Consider the following 18,851-nt stretch of genomic DNA (forward strand, 5'->3'; position numbering starts at 1 on the left):
TAACTTTCCTTGAATTATCAATAACAATAATCCAGAATAATGAAACTTAGCTTAAAAAAAGGAAAAAATAAAAGGGCCTAACTAAAATTGCCGACGATAAAAGGGCCTAACTGTTAGGGCCTAACTGATTTTGAGATTGTAAAAGGGCCTATCTGCCGTTCATGTTTAAAATACTTTATTTATGGAATTTTTGCTAAAGTATGATGCAAATAATGCACAGAACCATAAAGTAGATTCCCATACATGTCAATAGATGGAATAAAACACCTAAAAAAAGTCTATCGCTTTTAAATAGAATTAACTAATCTGGGAGGTAATCTTCTCATGCGATTTTCTCAATGTTTACGTTTTGCAGATAGGCCCTTTTCAAATGTTACGCTAGAAATGATATGTAATTGATAACAAACTGATTGAACAGTAGTGCGAATTCAAGTGCCAATCAGTTTATATCACAGTGCAGATTTTTTACCGTGTATATTGAATCCGTGGGATCGATGGACCATTGTTACTCCGAACGAAGGTATTGTTTGCGTAATTGGAAGTTGGAATTTTCGATGCATGAAAATTATTTTTTTCTTCTGATCCTTACGTCGGAACTAACGTAATGCATAGTGCGATTGGTACCGGTTCAGATCCGCTTTCTAGCGCACTACGTTCCACGTTAGGTTTGACATCAGGGTTTGAAGGAAAAACGACTTTCGCGTGTCGAAATATTGCGGCACTTAACAGCGCTGACAATCTAATAATTCGTTAATTATTATTTCGTACATTTACTAAACATCTAAAAAGGCATACATTTTGTATAGTTCCCATTTAATTAAATTCGTTTTCATTTTCTAAAATGGTTTGAAACATTTGTACAAGAACCTAAATTTTACGCATTTTCAAGCTAGCTAATGGTAATATTAACTGATTCTCGCTAATCGTTAAGGTGAAACGGGACGCCGTGTTATTTTTCCTATCTTGCCTCTCTTTCTAACAATTTGCCTCGCGATTTTGATGATGGTAATCTCGAGTTCTATTGCACTGAAGATGCTGAAAAACAATCAGCATGTGCAGTGCAAGTGAGCATACACAATGATAGGTTTTTGTTGCAAAATATGAAGTAGAATCTAAGATTACCATCTTGGTAGCAACAGAGCAATGGCGGATATTTACCCGACCGTCCCGTCCGCCCTTAACGGCTCTCTCAAGCCCTTCAAGGGAGTTTCATTGGTGTTTCTTAGGGATTCAAGGGGTTCGCAAGCGTTTCAGGAGCGAGGCTTTTAAAGGAGCTTCTAAGAGGATTTAGAGATCTTTAAATGCGTTTCATAGGCTTTTGGGTGCTTTCGGGGGATGTGGGAGTAGTTTCCGGGGTTTCCATTTCCAGCTAACAAAACTAGGATAATAGATTATGCAGGGCCAGGATAGTACGCTTGCAGACTATAGACACTATAGATTCCGTAGACTCGCTGAGACATGGTTGGGCAATACGATTTTAGTGTGTTTACCGTGAATTTAGAGTGTACCGAGCAAATATGACGTCAAGTAATCCATTATCGCTATTGAAATCGTGACGTCATGCTCGTTTGGCTACACGAACTGACAGTTCGCTTGGCTACAATTGTCTTCGCCTCCGCGAGTCTATGGAATCTATAGGGTTTATATTGCAGACTGGAAACTATTGCTGACTGCACCCCAAATTGGACTGAAACAATAGTGTGCACGCACGTTCAAAGTGCGGCGCAGGACCACGTTGGATCGAGTTGGGGTCTTCGGTGCCCTCGTAAATGAAGGAATAAGTGTACCGAAGACGTCAAGATGATCCGAGGTAAATGTGCACTTTTATCATACTTTTGCGTCCAGTAAAAGTGTGATAGTCCAATTTGGGGTGAAATCTGCAATACTTATGTCGAATTCGTTTTTGATTCAGTTCCAACCTGGGTTGGAACTGGATGAGATCACAGTTTCAACCCCAACCCGACTTCGGTTTCGCTTGTACTAAAGTTTGTTTGAGTTTGTTTGACGTTTGTTTGTTTACACATTTTCCGCCAATCCAGTTCCAACCCAGGTTCAAAAACGAATTCGACATTATTTTAACATCGGCTGCACCACCTCATTACTGGATTTCCGCATGTTAAGATGCCTTAGACTGTTTGACAAATACTTAGTTGCCATTGAAGTTCGACATTCATCCAAGGTTGCTATGATTCACGTTGTGTTGGTCATGTGTTGGGCTTGTTTGGCCAAATCTTAGCCATGTCTAATGGAACCTGGACTTCGTGGCCATGCGATTAGCGGCGTCAGCCGTTTAAGCGTATTATAGGCCACGGAGTGTGGGTTCGATTCCCACTCCAGTCGGAGACAACTTTTCGAACGGAAAATTCTTCATTGGGCCTCTGGGTGTCGTATGTGTTATCCGTTGTCTAGTGTAAGTTATGTTCAGTCTGTACAGCCTCTGGCTGAAGATGCTGTTTAGCGTCTTTTACCTCGTATTTGGGTAATAATATGGGTACTCCGTCTAACAAGCAGTATATCTAGCTACCACATCTCCTTTACATAAATACATATAATAATTGAAACTCCTTAAGTTTTTCTTTGCACAGCTGTGAATCGGAGTGGCCCGGACGTAATAAAAGTCGTCTCTGCAAGGGCCCAATGTCCAGATGAGACTAGGCGTACAACACGAAACACGTGGATTGCGGAGTGCTTTGTTCGCCATCTGCAAAACAGCCGGACAGATACCAGCGTAAGCTGGAGTGCTCATTAGCTACCCCTCGTGGACGGTAACGGCTAACGATGCAAAATCCCGTAGCCAGCTGAACAAGGCGCCACCGTCCACAAAAGAGGGGGGCCTTTCATCAGCGAAAGCTGGTTAGGGTTTGAGCACATTGCGGCTAGATGGCGAATCACTTTTGAACGGGTAAGGGGGAATTAATTTTGGGATTTGGGATGTTTTTTCTTATTTTTAGGTGACGAAACGACACTGGAAATGATTCACCGGCACTCAGATAATACGCGTTTGATTTGGTCTAGCGATGACGATGGAAACACGATGAAATGTAAAATCATTGTCGCAATTTCTACAGCACAATAAAAAAAACGAGGTATGGGCGAGTTTCTGGTGAGTAGACTATTGGATCTGTGATTTTCAGGCTTATTTTGCAAGTCGTTCAAATAATGGAAATAGGTAATAACTTCCTTGAGGATTTCGTGCCATCCACACGATGTACGTTTGCAAAATGGTAAGGCAGGGGCAGCTTTAATAAACATGGATGTTTTAAAACAATACTGAATCACAATCGTTACACTGGCAAAAATTCCAACGACCACGCTTTTAACGATATTTTTAATCTTACAAGTTGTGACTTTCACAACCAGAGGCGCGCGCATCGTTTTTCTCTGACGTTTCATACTAGCGTCTTTGTGAAACATGTGCACCATAGAGTAAACTGGGCGATAGGTTTTTAAAGAAAATTGTAATGGCTGTTACGTCTATTTATCTGTGACTTAATTCTCGAGTAGTCGCGTCTTCGACCACCTTCAGCGACACCACGCTCACGTTATATACCACACACGTGCATTTTTTATGGAGCGTGTACTCAGTACACGACGGAACTCTTTCCGAATTAAGCTGAGAAGCAGGTTCTGTCCCAGTTATGTATGTGGGAACAAGACGACATAATCTGCTAAAGCAACGTTTCTCAAACTATGGGTAGCGACCCACTGGTTTTTGATAGGTCGCGAAGGCTTGGGCGATATTGTAATATATGTCTTACTTAACTGATGTTAGCCATTTTCTAGTTTACAAATACGCTTCTGGAGACAGTATTATTTGTAGAAATAAGGTTACTTCTTAATTTTATTAAAACTTTTTTGTTTGGAAGAGTGGCGTAGCCAGAAATTGTTTCTGGGAAGCGTTTTCAACGGTCAATGATACCTTTTTTAATTTGACACTTACATTTTTTAAACAGTAATGGACAATTGTATTCGTAGTTTAAAAATAGCGGCGCAGCCGAAAAATTTTTTCGTCGCAGAGCGCTTTATACTGAAAATTACCAATACCTATTCGATAACAAAATGAAGTTTCGAAAAAATGATAATAAGAGTTGTTATTTATGTGTTATGGAATCCCTGCTTGATAACAAATAGAGGTATCGAAATAATGTACAATTGAATACTAAGAATTGTTATTCTTTTGCTATTCAATACCTTGTGGATAACAAATATAGCACTTGACAGTGTGTTTGAAACTTGAGGTATGCACTCAGTATTGCAATAACAAGACTTATTATTGTTGAGGTGTTATTCATACAAAATTATGGTATTCGTTTTTGCTATTTTGCCTCTTATTACTACCTAATGAAGGGCATATCAAGGTATGATAGTATTAAATATTAAATACCTTGATATGTTATTCAGTTGTTATTTTCTTCTGCTCGGGTATATTTTATTGACCGTTAAAAACAAGAACGTAGTGAGTATAGTGAGACGTCTGTTTGCATGTGGGTTTAATATGTCAATATTTTGTTCTCTTACACATATTTATCGCTTGCATTGATTTTATTTACTTTCGTAGTTCCGGCGAAGCATCAAACGCTGGTTGTGCAACTCTACCAGTAGTCTCTAATGTGGTATGAGCCTATTTTCTAGTTAACCGTTCCTCAGGTTATTAAAAAAAGCCATGATGTGATGTGTCGCATGGTACATTTGGTTACTTTCCGGAACAGGTTCCGGAGCACCACCGGGTCTCCCAAATATAGTCTGAGGCAATATCATTGCTAACGTACATCGGGTTACCTAAAAAAACCACGATTTGATTTATCTTATGCATGGGTACAAATCACTTTTACATTTGACCACTTCCAGTGGGACACCCAGAACTAGTTTCGGGACACTACCGGTTGTCTAAAATATGGTCTGAGGCTATGTTCTTACGAATCGATCATCGTGTTATCAAAAAAGGGTCTCCAGCTGGCCTAGTGGTTAAGGCTATGAATCGCCAATCCGGAAACGGCGGGTTTGATTCCCGTTCCGGTCGGGAACATTTTCTCGACTTCCTGAGCATAGTGTATCATTGAACTTGCCTCACAATATACAAATTCATGCAATGGCGGGCAAAGAAAACCCTTCAATTATTAACTGTGGAAGTGCTCCAAAGAACACTAAGTAGAAGAGAGGCAGGCCAAGTTCCAATGCGAACGTCGAGCTATAAAGAAGAAGAAGAAGTTATCAAAAAAGCTGCTTTTTGATGTACTGTCAAACCCCGCGTATTCATCACTCTTTAATAAGACACTTTTTAACTTGTACCCCGCTCATTCGAATTTTGTTGAATTAAAAAAATGATCAAATGTCACAGTGTAATACACTGTAAATACGAATGATACGATATTGTGATGTTACTTACACCCGCAGCGGCTCCTCGTGCAGCTGCTACTTCCGAAAGTTCTAATTTGGTGCATTCCGACACCTGATCCGTTTGGTGATCAACCGCAGTGAACCTCGGAAGCCAACAATCGTAAAATGTACTAGCTATCAATTCGTACCACCACAATATCTGTAAGATTTGTGTTCAAAAACAAATCATACAATCTAAACAAAACTAAAATAGAGTTAGTTTATCGAATTGAAAATTTACACAGGTAATTTGGCAGCAATCATTGTCGAATCAGCGTGGTTTTATGGTACGACACGCATGGATTTGATTCAATTTGACATTTACAACTTTCGGTTCACATTTTACCACTTACCGATTGTCCCTGATGTGGTCTTAGCCTAGTTTCATGCAAATTATCAATCAGTTCTCCTAAAAAGTCGCAAATTGATGTAATGCATGTATGGGTTTGGTGCATTCGTGCATTTCGCCAGTTCCGGCGAGGCACTCGAATCTGGTTCCGGAACACTACTGACCTGAGACTATTTTCTTGCTGACCGTTCTTCGTGTTATCGAAGAAGCCGTTATTTAGTGTGCTGCTAGTATGCGTTTGGTTTTTTTCTACATTTGACCACTTCCGTCGGGGCACCTGGAACCGGTTTCGGCACACTATTGGTTTTCCAAAGTATGGTCTATGATTTTTTTTGTTAACCGTTCATCAGCTTACCTAAAAAGTCATTAAATGTGTCGAATTTATGGGTTTGGTTCTCCTTTACATTGAACCACTTCCTATGGGGCAACCGTAATCGGTTGCGGAACACTACCGGTTGTCCCCAATATGGCCGGAAACTTTTTTTTATGTCAAATCAAGATGCCTTAAAATCCGCGATTTGATGTGTCGCTTGCATGGGTTTGGTTCCCTTTTATATTTGGCCATTTCCGGCGGGACACCCGGAACCGGTTCTGGATCACAACCGATTCAGATATGTTCTGAAAATATTTTCCTGCTTACTGTTCATCAGGATATCAAAAAAGCCACGATTTGATATGTGCCTTGCATGGGTTTAATAAACTTTTATACTTTGTCACCTCCGGCGGAACATCTGGGACCGGTTCCGATATGGTCTGAGAATGCTTTCCTGCTTACTGTTCATCAGGTTATCGAAAAAGCTGTGGTTTGATATGTCACATGTATGGTTTTATTTCCATTTTATATTTGGCCACTTCCGACGGAACACCCGGAACCGGTTCCGGGACACAACCGGTTCACATATGGTCTGAGAATATTATCCTGCTTACTGTTCATCAGGATATCAAAAAAGCCACTATTTGATATGTCGCATGCATGGGTTTGGTTAACTTTAATACTTGGCCACTTCCGGCGGGACATTTGCAACCGGTTCCGGAACACTACCGGTTCCGATATGGTCTGAGAATGTTTTCCTGCTTGCTGTTCACCACGTTATCCAAAAAGCCGCGGTTTGATATGTCGCATGCATGGGTTTAGTTCACTTTTATGTTTGGTCACTTCCGGCGGGACACCCGGAACCGGTTCCGAGACACTACCGGTTCAGATATGGTCTGAGACTATTTTTCTGCTTACCATTCATCAAGTTATCGAAAATGCCGTAGTTTGATGTGCCGTATGGATGGGTTTGTAGCGTTTTCATATCTGGCCCCTTCCTGGGGTACCGGTCCGGAACACCTAAATGGCCATAACTCCGGAACGGCTTGTCCGATCTGAACCATTTTCAATAGGAAACAATGGGACCAGATTCCGCGTCGAATGAACCGTCGGTCAATAAAATCGGTTGAGGTTTACTGCCAAAAAGTGATGTGAGTTTTTTTGTACACACACATACACACACACACACATACACACACACACACATACACACACACAGACATCACCTCAATTCGTCGAGCTGAGTCGATTGGTATATAAGACTTGACCCCTCCGGAGGCTCTATCAAATTTTCGTTTTTGGAGTGAACATATAGCCTTTCGGTACACCTTGGTGTACGAGAAAGGCAAAAAACATGGTATCTTCGACATAGCTGTTTCAAACTGGCTGCATCTACGTTTAAAACTGATTTACAATCCTGTGAATGTTAGCATTGAACACAGATCGAAAAAAGAGTGTGAAATTCTGTGACATATGATGCACATGATTGGAGCGTGGGGTATCGCAGAAATTTACATGACATATCATGTAAAAGTCATGAAATATCATGTAAGCTTCCATTATATTTCATGTAATTCAGCATGATTCTAAGTATTTACATGACATATAACACAAATTTCCAAGATATATCATGTAAACAATCATAACACTAAATTTACATGACTAAAATTAACTTTACATGACGTGTAAATATCATTTTTTTATCTGTGAAGTTTTGAATTCAATGTAAGAAAATGTCGATCTTTGAAACATGTACACGAAATGCAAGTAAAGCACAATTGAACGGTTTAGTAGCATGCTGGAAGCGTAAGTCAGGAAAAAATAAAATTAAATAAAAGATGACAAAACATAAAACAAAAAACTTTTCCATGTTTTACTAAAGTGGCCCCAAATTTTTATCTGATACATCATCTTGAGGGATGACTTTGAATTTTTAATTGGTTACATATTAAAATTACTTAACCACTTTCATCCTAGATTTTCAAGCTAAGTTCGACAAGAAGCAGTTTGAAGCTAATAGGAAATAGGTTATATTACCACTCTCATCTTAAAACATTTATCATGTTCAAAATATATTTGACTTATCAACTTTGGAAAAGGACCTCGGTAATTGAAATCGGACGTAAATTGGATGATATATGGGCTTAATTTGACATGGTTTTGAGTCAGTGACCTCAAACTTTTGATCGGTAGTGAATTTAAATTTTATTCCTAAGATTTTCTTGAAATCAATAACACACTTCTCAATATTTAAAATATTCAATATTTAAAAAAACACCAAGACAAGGAACTGCAAGATTTTACTTGACACTGGTTCATAAACTTTATGAAGAATTCTCACAGAATTATTTTTGACTTCTTTTCTTTTTTTTCAACGCAACTTAATCTTTTTGCCTTTCTCGTACACTAAGTGTACTGAAAAGGCTATATGTTCACTCCAAAAATGACTTTTTGATAGAAGGCCCGGAGGGTCGAGTCACATATACCAATCGACTCAGCTCGACGAATTGAGGTGATGTCTGTGTGTTTGTATGTGTGTGTGTGTGTGTGTGTGTGTGTATGTGTGTGCGTGTGTGTGTATGTGTGTATGTGTGTGTACAAAAAACTCACATCACTTTTTGGCAGTAAACCCCAACCGATTCTAATGACCGACGGTTCATTCGACGCAGCATATAGTCCCATTGTTTCCTATTGAAAATGGTTCGGATCGGTCCAGCCGTTCCGGAGTTATGGCCATTTAGGTGTTCCGGACCGGTACCCCTGGGAGGGGCCAGACATGAAAATGCAACAAACCCATGCATGCGACATAGCAAATCACGGCATTTTTGATCATCTGATGAACGGTTAGCAGGAAAATAGTCTCAGACCATATCAGAACCGGTAGTGTTCCGGAAGTGGTTCTGGGTGTCCTGCCGGAAGTGGCCAAATATAAAATTGAACGTAACTCATTCATGCGACACATCAAACAGCGGCATTTTCGATAAACTGATGAACGGTAAGCAGGAAAATAGCCTCAGACCATATCAGAACCGGTAGTGTTCCGGAACCGATTCCGGATGTCCCACCGGAAGTTGACAAATATAAAAGAGATCGAAACCCATGCATGCGACACATCAAACAGCGCCATTTTCGATAACCTGATGAACGGTTAGCAGGAAAACAGTATCAGACCATATCCGAACCGGTAGTGTTCCGGAACCGGTTCCGTATGTCTCACCGGAAGTGGCCAAATATGAAAGCAAATCATGCACACATGCGACACATCAAACCACGGCATTTTCGATAATCTGATGAACGGTAAGCAAGAAAATAGTCTCAGACCATATCAGAACCGGTAGTGTTCCGGAACCGTTTCTGGGTGTCCCACCGGAAGTGACCAAATATAAAATTGAACATAACTCATTCATGCGACACATCAAACAGCGGCATTTTCGGTAACCCGATGAACGGTTAGCAGGAAAACAGTAGCAGACCATATCTGAACCAGTAGTGTTACGGAACCGGTTCCGGGGGGTCCCGATTGGTGAATGCAAGCTTTTTAAGGAGTGATAGTGGAGATCATAAAAGTGAAAAACATGTCTACGCATATGGTCAAATCTCAACCGTTTCGTAGTAATTGAACTTTACATGTTTTTGAATTTGCTTGCCTCAAACTGGCTATTACTTGAATATGGTCAAACTTATCACAGCTTATTAAACCTAATTCGAAAGTTTATTAAATTTTCTATCAAAAAAGATCTTTCAATCTATTGGTTTAGTTAAATAACTTAGTTTTCTAAAACAAATAAGCTCGAAAGTATTGTTTTGCCTTTCTCGTACACCGAAGTGTACTGAAAGGCTGTATGTTCACTCAAAAAAACAATTTTCGTTAGAATGCTGAGAGGGTCAAGTCACATATACTAATCAACTTAGTTCAAGTGTAGGTATGTATGTCCATGCGCAAAAAAAGTTCACTCATTTTAAGGCACTTCCCATTGGCGGATTTTTTGGATTATAGCTCGAATCGAACCGGAATTTTACCGCATTGTTTGCACTTAAAAATGGTTCAAATAGGTCGAGGCGTTCCGGAGTTATGGCCATTTCAGTGATTCGGACCAGCACCGGTGGAACTGGCCGTATTTTAAACTGATCGAAGCCCCATCATGCGGACACATCAAACTGCGGCGATTTTTGTAACCTTTAGCATGGTTTACGAATTCCATGCGGAAATACACACTGGAGACCAGAAATTCCACGATTTCGGTCCAAAATTCAAGATGGCAGCCTAATATTCAAGATGGCGGCTCCAAATTCAATAAGGTGAATGTTTAATGGAGTTTAAGGACCTGACACCATACAATACATGTATATTTGGTATGGGGAAAAAGTCTGGACTCTAAAAATGGCGACCAGAATATCCAAGATGGCGGTTCAACATTTAATATGGTTGCTGTTTAATGGAGTTGCAGGCTCTAAAACCATGCAATATATGTATATTTGGTATTAAAGATGTCTGGAGTCCAAAAATGACGAGTGGCGATATGCAAATATCCGAGATCGCGTCTCAAAATTCAAGATGGCGACTGTTTAATGGAGTTTTAGGATTTGAAACCATGCAATATGGGTTTATTTTATATGAAGAAGAAATCTGGGCTCCAAAAATGACAGAGTATCCAAGATGGTGGTCTAAAATCCAAAATGGCAGCTCAAAACTCAAAATGACTTCTGTTTAATGGAAATTTATGCTCTAAAACCATGCAATATGGGTATATCTGGTATTGGGATGAAATCTGGAGTCCAAAAATGACGATTAAAATATCTAAGATGGTGACCAAAATATTCAAGATGGCGTCTCAAAATTCAAGATGGCGGCATAAACTTCAAGACAACCGGAGATCAAAAATAGCTACCAGAATATCGAAGAAGGCGTCTCAACATTCAAAATGATGGCTGTTTAATGGAGTTTTGGGCTCTAAAACCATTCAATATGAATGTATCTGGAATAGGGAAGAAGTCTGGAGTCCAAAAACAGCGACCAGAATTTCCAAGCTGCCGGACTTTAATCCTAAATGGGGGCTCAAACTTCAAGATTGCGGCTCAAAAATCAAAAATCAGACTAACGATATGGTCTCTGATGCCATGAAATGAATTTCTGTTAAACGCATGAAAGTTCGATATTCATCAACATGTCACTTGAGGTGTGTTGAAATGTGTTTTCGAAGGCACGAGAAAGGCGCCATCACCGCTAGGTGGATTAATTATGGTTTTTCAGAAGTATTTCCTGAATCTTAAGGGATTTTCTAAAGATACCTAACCATTTCTCCGTGATTAGCTTGATAAGATTTTCCAAAGTGTTCCAACATGTGCCACCAAAGGTTTTTCTCCAATTTTTCATATATAACAATCAAAATATTTTTCAAAATAATTTTTAACGTACATTGTTAAGATAAATGGAATAAATCAAAGAGAACTTTCAGTAGTTTGGAGGCGAATGAATTAAAATTAATAAATTTAAAACCTCAAAAAAAAAAACTTTCAGTAGTCATGGAAGCATTAAAAAAAAACAAGTTATAACATGTCTTTAATAAAGAGATTTTTAACGCGCGGCTTTTTCATCTCGGGACCCACGGGTTTACTTCCCTTGAGAAGGAAAAACCTAAATTTCATGAATTTGACAGGAGTGGTTTTCGATACCAGGTCCTCGGCGCCAAATCTTTTTAAATAACGATGTTTGAGGCCTACAGTTTTTCATCATCTCTGTAATAGCACGAGAAATATGCATCATAAAACATTAGGACAAACTTTTGGAGTTCTTAAGGTGGCGAACCTTTGCGAATAGTAATTGAAATGATCGTTGGATTATAAAAAGGAACGTCTTATGTGTAATGCATGGTAGATTGAAAATAACCCGTGGTAATTTAAATGTGTTTAGGGCATCAGTAGATCGGCTCCAGAGGCACATTCTCCTCTATTTGTTCAGAGCATACTAAAATTGTATGCCAAATAAAACCAATCATTGATGTCCTAGCATGTTGAATGTTGTATGTTGAAGATTACGAAGAATGAAAAAAATTCCTGCAGGTCAGAATAGATGAAAACATTTTTATTTGTTTGGATAATTGAAACAAAATGAATCATATTCTCCATATGAATTTATTATTATTAATCTATAGAGTTTTCAAGAAAATGCAAATACGCATCAAAATCTATCTTGGACACTATCCTGTACATTTACAGTCTTAGGCCTTTCGGCACCACTCTGAAGTTCATTTCAATGATACCTTGATGTGGACCAACCTTGGGAACTGCCGGCTTGGGTCTACTTTCAGGACAGGGTATCCCGGGCAGACGAGAATATCTAAATCAAATCTTAAATTGAGCCATTTTTGCTGTCAAAGCTCGATGTGATTTTGATGCGTTTTTCAAAAATTTAAAGAATATTGCACCAATAACTCAAAGTGATATGATATCAGTTTTGTTCTTATCGAAATATCTGAAAATTTTTATATCAGAACAAATTTAGCTCTTCTAACACATACACCCAAAGAGATGGCTCAATGTTAGTGAAATACCATGTGCCCCTTTCTGAGCTGGGGAAACGAAGAACCTTATGCTCTTGTTGCCATGATATTCACAACAGTGAGCCGCAGTTGAGTGGTAAGCATCGCCGCCTGTGAATCCTAAGGTCGTAGGTTCAATGCTGGATGTTGGCATTTTTTTTATTTTTTCAATAAAAAAGTCGACAAATCTTGTCTGCCATTGTTTTGATCCTCTAATATCTTAACGAGCTATTATTGAGCGCAAGATTTTGATATTATTTCTGATGTTTTACCTCTTATCTCAATCAAACCAATATCAGTTTTTGTTCTTCAGTAATTCAATTATTAATAACTGATTTACTCACCTACTCGTGATAGAACAGAAAACTGAAAAGATATTGATTGGATATTTTAAGCATTTTGAGAGGATTTTCTAAACTTCTTTTGAATTTTTGTTTTGGTAATGGCAAACATATAAACTAGAGGAATTTCTCAACAAGGCTGACCATTGCATTATGGAATACCTATGTGGAAAATATGAATCAAATAACTTAAAAGAAATTTTGAGGAATTTAACTCAAATAAAAAGTTACGTGTATCTATGGTGAATTTATACGCAAAATTCAGGTAAAATAGGTTTATATTAGGCTTATAGGAACTAGATGTCCGTGATGTTCTTTTTACGTTCTCCAGTTCCACCAAGTTTCTATTCAGAGGTTTTCTACGTAATTTCTCCCATAAATAGTTCCGAGTTATTTTCCGTTGTTTTTTTTTCTTTTTGGATTACTATGCGTAATTCCTGATGTTTTTACCAGACTTCCTTCCAGGACTTCTCCAGAAGTTTCACGGGATTTCTGTTGCATTACATCTCGCAATTTCTTCCAGAGGATTTTCCAATGCGCTTGATTCATTCGGAAATGTCTCTTAGTGATTTTCTGCTGTAGCTTCCCAATAGCTTTTCTCTGGATTTCTGAGTGATTTTCACAGAAGTTTCTCCTAAAAATTCGTCCTGAAACATCCGATATGTTTATTGGATTTCCTTGTGCGATTTTGCCCGTAGTTTCTCCCAGGATTTCTTTCAGAGGACTTCATTATTTTCCTCCTTGATTTTCCTTATAATATTTCCTCCTGAAAACTTTTATCCGTGCTGTCCCATCCTTTCCTCTTGAGATTTCTCCAATAGATCTTTGTGGAGCTTCTCGAAAGAATCGCAAATTATTTCAGGAAACATTCCGAGAAAAACTTCTGGAAAATTCCAACAAAACCTCAATAACTTCACAAGCTGTTATTAAAGACATCCTGAAAAGAATTGCCGTTATAGATTCCGGAAAGAGCTCTGGGAATAATCCTCAGAAAATCTGTTAAAAGAAAGCTATCTCAGGCGGATCACTACAATAAATTCGGTAAACAGCTACGAGGTAAAGCCTGGCAATTCGGAGGAAAATGTTAGGAGAACGTCCGGGATAAATTCAGAAAAACTCTAAGAGACATCCCAGAACTAACATCGGAAAGAATATTTTGAGAGAAGTCCTAAGAGAAACCCGAAAGATATCTAGCAAACTCTTAAGGAAACTTCTTGATTGAAACTCCTGTAGAAATCCAGGGAAGTGCAAGGAAACTTTCTTGAAAAAACTGTTGGAGAATAATCACGGGAGGAATACTTCTCCCAGAGAAATCCCGAGTGAAACTATAAATAAATAAGTCAAAAAGGAAAAAAATCTGTGACAACATTTGCCGTTTATCCTGGAAGAAACTCGCATGGAGATCTCGAATAAATCCTGAAAGAGATTCCACGATAACTCCTTTTAACAAAATGAAGAAGGAACTTCGGGAAAAACCCCACGAAGAGTTCAGTGACCAATACCGGAAAAACTTCTGTCACAAATTCAGAAAAAAATCTGTAGGATCCCCGTTAATACCGAAAAACATGTTCGAATCTTGGAAAAATGCTTCTAAGAATCCAGACAAATTGCCGAGAGAGAATTTTGAAACGAAGTACCGAGAAAAATACGGAAGGAATCTTGTGAGAAATCCCGGGAAGTATTCCAAGAGGTACTTCTAAAGAAGTTTCAGTAACAAAGTCTGATGGAAAAACCGTGTAGCGAAATATCTACAGGTAGGTTAAAATACACATTATCACTTAAACTACAGACGAGGTAAAAACTAGCGCGAACTACCAAGGGTCCAAAAAAAGTCGGAAGTCCAACTTTGGCAAGGCATTTCGCGGCCGTTTTCCAACCGATTTCTGAACTTTTTTGCAATGGAACCGGACAGGTTTCAAGAACAATGTCCATTTTAAAGATCTATAATAGATGCGTCTACCCAAAGTTATAAAGCAAAAGCCACTTTCTAGTTTTTGTGAAATCGCATTTTTTGCACACTTTGATCAATAAAGTAAAATTTAAAGTGATGACATATGTTTTTTTCGACTCTAAATCATGCGTAATAAGTCACGGAAACGTTTTCACCTATTTATTTTATATATTTATTTATCAAGTATTGCAATAACTTAGTAAACATCCATTGGGCAAATCCTGTTCCGGAAAAAAAAATGGAAATGAAAGTTTTGAGCGAATCAAGGTAGGACTTTTTTGAGATTTCCTTAATTCATATCTGAGAGCAGAGATATCAGCCTCATTTATTCACGACGCCCCTTTTTTCAACCAATGTTTCGATGATATACTTTCAACAATTATTGGTGTATCCATCGAAATTAAGATTGAGTGCTAATGATATATTATAAAAATGCCAGTACATATCTTCACGATCACCTGAACATCAACTTGTATGATTTCTTAAGAAGAACGTCGTGAATTTTTAATAGAACACGATTGGTGAAGTACTAGATTTGTAGTAATTAGCTGAATTTCATTGTGGTTAGAAGGTAAATTCTCCGCTTCTATAATAAAATGGTGATTCCTTTCTTAATTTAATGGTGTTTGGGCAAAACTTTGGGTAACTGTTCGGTAATTACCCAAAGTTTTTCTCAAACAGCATTACATTAGTCAAGGAATCTTAATAGCCACGCTTTTCCGCCATTCCACAGCAAAAAAAGAAGAATTTACCTTCTCAACGTACTCAAATTCAGCTCATTACTACACAAGTACTTTACATATCGTGTCCTATTAGTACCTTGAGAGATTTCCTCAAGACACTTGTCAACTATTTGTGGATTTTTTGGTCAACTCCATCCAAGAAATAACGAAATCATCTGTGTGTGTCATTCAAATTTTCAAGCATTTTTTAAAACAGTATGTTAGCAATATTTGATTATAGAACTGCAAAATTTGGAACAGATTCACTCACTGAACTTTACCAAAAAACGTACTTAAGAAAAGAACTGGATTTTATTTAGGAATTTTCTCAGATTTACGACAGATTTCCCACTACGGATTCAGTTTGAATTGAAACCTCTAATTATTTTAAGAAATCCTAAGTTTCTTCTGGTTTTCTCTCTCTCTCCTTTCTTTACGATTTCTTTCCTGTAAAACCTCCTACAAATTATGCACGGGTTCCTTAACAAATTTTTCGTGATCCACTAAATCTAAAAAAAAATCGAAAACAAAATCTCGAACAAATAGGTTTTGTATAGAATCCTGTAGATTACTGATAACAAATTCTTAAATAACTTGTTCTTTAATGAATGGCGGTCCACAAAATCTTCCTAAAATTGAATTTTGGTCCACGAAGATGGCTGAGCTGAAGTGATGAACCTGCTTTAGAGGTTCCTTAACAAATCAAAGAATTTATCAAGACTTCTGGTAAAAAAATCACTATCACTAACTCCCAGGATTCACGGAGATGAGGTTCATCATAATGCAGGCTGCAAAAACACAGGATGTTCAAAGCGCTCATGACCACGTGGTTTATATTAGAATAACCAGCCACAGAAATCCAATGTCGCGACTATTCGTGTGACTAACATCTAGTTTGCCTCGCCCTTATAGCGTCAGTAGCGGTACTATAAGTGTCAAATAAATTTTGTTTACCAAAACAAAAGGCCCTCTACAAGATGGGCACTTAAACATAATCAATTATTACAACTAAAGTTATTAAAATAATTAAATAGGAAAACTGAGTACAGCGCCATTGGCGTTCTAGTGTATTTCTATTTGGTTTATGGACAGCCCCTTTGTGCTGCCTTCCTTATGGCTTCCAAAAGCAGATCACTTGTAATAAAAAAAAATATATCACTGTTCCAGGATAACTTGCACACATTTGTCAAACCCATGCCGTTAAAAGCCTTCGCGCTTCCGGTTTCTTGTTATTGATCTGTTCTGAATTTCGGTATAGTAAACATTTGAGAGAAACACAAATAAGTTGTCTGGAGTCCCTGCCACCCTCCCTGACTACGACAGTGTATGCATGAGGTTTCACTGCATCTTGGTGGGGGCGCATGGTAGCTCAACATTTCCATGAAAACGAAAACAGCTATACATTCTCAGGTAACAATTAGTAGATCCTTGGTTTTTAAAAGGCTATATGAACCGTCATAAAACTTTAGAGATTTTGCTTTACGCTGGTTCTGAAATCCTCCATAAATATATTTTGATTTTACAATGTTCCTTGGGATATTAACCGCCGTCACTTACTCCACGCTAGTGATTTCTCATGTTTTGGAGCAGCTAAAAGGATTGTCAAACTCCGTCAAAAATCGCGGTGTTATGTTTTCGGCATGCATGATGCCGTTCACTAACTATTCACAGCACTAGTGTGCACGACAGCCAATAGGAAAAGACGATACTTGTTAAGTTCTTTTCACACATAAATTCTGATGCATTTTATATGAGACAGCTAACAAATAACGACGAGCTTAAAATGTTAGCCATCGTTTCAGAGCTAATCTGATGCGAATTGTTTCTCTACTAATAACTACAAGCTACCATGCGTCTCCCTCAATATGTTTTGTTTCACTCGATCCTCGATAAGAACGCTTGGTGATCTATGACGAGCTGGAACCAATTAGCCATCACGTATGATGTTTTCATCTTCTTATTCTTCCTTCTGGCATTTCACTTTTGAACTGAGTTTCCTAATAATCAATTCAATTAATTGAATGCTTTCGTAGCCATTCACAGTAGTATCAGAGTGTCCCCTACACGCACGGATTACTGTACACAGTTCGAGTTATCTTCGATTCTGGTTCAAGCTCCCCATTCCGCGCGCGCGGTTGACGACCAAACAGGCGACGACGAAGAAAACGCAGTCCAAAAGGGCACTCGTCCCTTAGAACCCCCCACTCCCCCACCCCCTTTTCCATCACTCTCTTCCTTCGAGGAATCCAATTACGAGTACGGCCTCAATCTTCTCCTCGCGCGCACACACACCGTGAGATCCCCCTCCTCCTCACCACTCACTTCTCTCCTCACTAACCCTTCACAACTAGGCAAACCCAAAACAAAACAAGGATTCGCCTCGCCGCCTCGGCTTCTTGGTTGAGATCAGGATAAAGAATCAGGACGTCGACGTCGTAGAACTCAACGCACCACACTTTCGGACGCGCGTCGCCGTAGTCGTCGCGGCTGAACCGGCATGAAAAATCGCGCAATACACACACGGATTGGTCGCGATCCACGCCTCGGTTTTTCCAGCGCTTAATTTTTCGCCTTTTCTTCACACCCACCGGACACCGACCGGACCGGGACGACCGAGACGAAGGATGATCGAAAGAAAGGACACACGTCGTCGTCGTACGCAACAGCGCACAGTAGTAGCACAGGCGAACGGGATAGGACAGAACGCCGAGACCCCGTCGAACGACAGCACACTCAGACCGGACCGGACGACACGGTTTTTGCCAAAAGGATTCGCGCGGTCACAAGACAGACGACACACTCTTGACGAAAAGAAGAGAAGAGGAGTCTCCCTACTATTCGGCGCTCGATTTTTTCTCCGACTGAGCCCCGTCATCGTCCGGCCGCAGCGGTGTGGTGCTGCGCGCTCGATTTGACGATGACGACGACGACGACGACAGCGGCGGTCGTCGTATCGGTGTGGAAAACGTGTGTGAGTATTGGCGGACCATACCTCTACCATCCGGTCGTGAGTGTTCCACTGCTAGTTAGTGCATGCGATCACGGTGAGTGGTGATAGCGCCTCGCTTTGGTGGGACACGGTAATCGAAGTGTGGTTCTGAGTGCTACCGATGCATTTCCGCGATTTTCCGCGTGTTCTGGACAGAATGGGGCTTACATTAGGAGTTGTAAGAATAGTCATGTGCTCCATCAGAAACACGGCAAGCAAGACTTGTAAATTGATAATAAGTGAACATATTTGAATAGCGTGTAGCTAATGT

At 39.3% G+C, this 18,851-nt stretch overlaps 1 protein-coding gene across 10 annotated transcripts in view; it reads right to left on the reverse strand.

Annotated features, from left to right (window-relative positions):
- The window catches only part of LOC109409964 (hepatic leukemia factor), a 682,849-nt gene extending 664,353 nt beyond the window's left edge, over positions 1-18,496 (reverse strand). For 4 of the 10 annotated variants that reach the window (XM_062853779.1, XM_062853780.1, XM_062853778.1 and 1 more), the window contains exon 1: positions 17,930-18,496. The gene's annotated coding sequence lies outside the window, so the exon portion shown is untranslated. Of the gene's footprint in view, positions 1-17,906 lie in introns of all 10 variants that reach the window. The other 6 variants (XM_062853782.1, XM_062853781.1, XM_062853777.1 and 3 more) reach the window with 2 other exon arrangements.
- Positions 18,497-18,851: the final 355 nt, after the last annotated feature.

Source organism: Aedes albopictus, chromosome 2 (genome assembly GCF_035046485.1).
Source record: "Aedes albopictus strain Foshan chromosome 2, AalbF5, whole genome shotgun sequence".
NCBI lineage: Eukaryota > Metazoa > Arthropoda > Insecta > Diptera > Culicidae > Aedes > Aedes albopictus.